Raw genomic sequence first — 2,529 nt, 5'->3', positions numbered from 1 at the left:
TCCATGCCCCAATCCTCCTCAGGTTTTCTTCACTGGCATTTCCTGTAGGCATATCCAATGGGCCCAGCTTTCCTGGCATTCCTCGCTTCGTGTGCTACAGTTTTAATGAAGACAAAGTGGGAAACCAGGGGTTTTATGCTCGTGATTTTAGAATAATTCCACCTCCTTGAAGAATGGCTTCAAACTGGTGATAGGTACGAAGCTAGGCTGAGTATGGAATGTTTGGTGAAAAAATATATGTCAATATTTTAAGGACAGTCATAAACTCATATATACTTGTTATGGATTATTGTTCATGGTAACACAACCTCGGGGGTTGGAGTGGGACAGTTTTCCTCTTGATTGTTCCAGGGTCAGTTAGGAATGAAACCAGTAAAATCATTGATGGTTTTGGGCACAAGTCAAAGGGGGAAAAGGCCACAACATCATGCTAAATGTCTTATACAATAATGCATTTCAGCTAGAAATTTTTCTCTGCATCCTGAACTTCTGGAAAATCATCATAAATGCTATGAATGCTGTTTTTCTTTATGAGCCTGAAGAACCTGGCAGGAAAGGTAGCATCTGGGGAAAATGCTATGCATGCATTTCGCTGAAGAAGTGCACTCATATATTGTGTCATTTGGTCCAGCTCCCCTGCCTGAAGCAGGTAATCATTTTGTTCCTTCCTTAAGAGGGTCCAGGGCTCTTTTTTTGAAGTGCTTTGACATTATTTGTTTCAAGGTTGAACTTATTTGTAAAACAGTCTCTATACTGGTGACAGTACAGACATATCCAGCACGGGATTTCTGCTGCCGAGAGCTCCTGGAGTCAGCTGCCAAGAAAGGACAGAAAATGACATCTTGGCTTCATTAGCTCAGTCTGACTTACCAGCCTGAAGTTACCCTACTGATTTTAACAGACTAGCCAGAGCAAAGGGATTAAAGTTAGACAAAAGTGTGTTTGATCCCAACTCAGCCTTTTGCAGACCAAATAAATGTGAATGTAATGTCCCGGTGCAGAAACATGGCTATTTTCCAAACTCCGTACTTTCAAACACTGAGAAAATGCTTTTCATCAGTGGAAAATACATAGGCCAACAGAAGAATGTGATGTATTTCAGACATATAATTCTTCAGAGTAAGCTTTGATCTTACAAGTTTTAAGAAATGAAGTAATAAAGCTCCTTTCCCTTTGCTTCCTTGAGTCACAATGATATATATAACATAGACATTTTTTGGCTGGACTCAAAAAAATCATTAAAAAAATCTAAGAACAAGATTCCACTTCCACCCTCAAACATATACACCACTACCTGTGGTCTGAATTGCCATTCACTTTGTTCAGAATACAGTGAATGAACTTTAGACTAAATTAGACTGAAGCCCTGAAATGAAGCATACATGACTGAACAGCAGCTATTGAAGAGAAATTGAGTGAAGTCAGCAGGGTCTCAGATGAGTGTAGGAACCCACCCACATATACCCATTTCTTGGATAGCCACTTTTTCCTGTGGCCAGAGATGCAGAAAATGAACATTTTCAGAAATGAAAAAGAAGTGGAATAAGAATGGGAGCAGAGGCATGTGCCAGAAACACCTCAGTCTTGTTACTCCATTTAAAATAGGGAACAAAAAATAGCTTTGCTGCTGGGTGCCATACAATGACATTTCAAAAGTTTGTCAGTATACCCAATCTAGAAGAGCCCAGTGCTAAATGCCTCTACCATGGACACAAAGCTCACCGAGGCTGCTTCTCTCTGGCAGTTCAGATGAAGGATGCAAAGGTGAGGAGAGCTTCCTCTCCTGCATAAGCAAGTGTTGAGGAACACCATTTTTCTCCAGCCCTCCCACAAGCCAAGAGGGCTGTTGGGCTGATCCCATTTACCTGCTCTTCCTCACTGCACCTCCTAGAGAAGAAAGGGCAGCTTGAATTTTTCAGTGTACGCTGCCACCTGAGGCCTTGAACTGTTTCTGTTCTGTGACACAGACACTTCTACCCAACACCCCACTGCCCATGCCACATTACTGATGGCACAGAACCATCTGTTCTTCCATTTGTTTCAAAATCCATTAAAAAGTTACAGTCCTTGGTAAGGAATGAGAGAGACAAGAATGGAAGAAAAGAGTGGAAACAAAACTTAAGTAACCACTGGAGAGGGACTTTTTAAAGGCTCTGGCCTGGAAAAGAATAAGTAAGGATTCTTTTCATATCTAAAAGACAGTCAGCACAATTAAGGCTTAATTTGCTTCTTTAGTTCCCAAACTGAATCAAAGTTACATCTGTGCAAGTGGAGTTCAGAGCAGCAAGTAAAGACAGTCATACACATAAATCCTTAACAGATGCAAACCAAGCACAGGCTGGAAAACCCCTGGATGCACACTTTATGCTTAAATGGGTCTGGTCTCTCATTCAGGAGGTCAGGCTGCTGCATTTCATTTCCCTTTACAGTATCAATGTACACACCATTCATTTGAATGCTGGTCTGCTTTAAAAGCTGCTTTAAGACCTGTCTGTGAGCATGGGCAGCTCTTGCAATCACCTCTTTCCC

Source organism: Corvus brachyrhynchos, unplaced genomic scaffold (genome assembly GCF_000691975.1).
Source record: "Corvus brachyrhynchos isolate BGI_N302 unplaced genomic scaffold, ASM69197v1 scaffold14, whole genome shotgun sequence".
Taxonomy (NCBI): Eukaryota; Metazoa; Chordata; class Aves; order Passeriformes; family Corvidae; genus Corvus; species Corvus brachyrhynchos.
Note: the sequence above shows the minus strand (reverse complement) of the source record.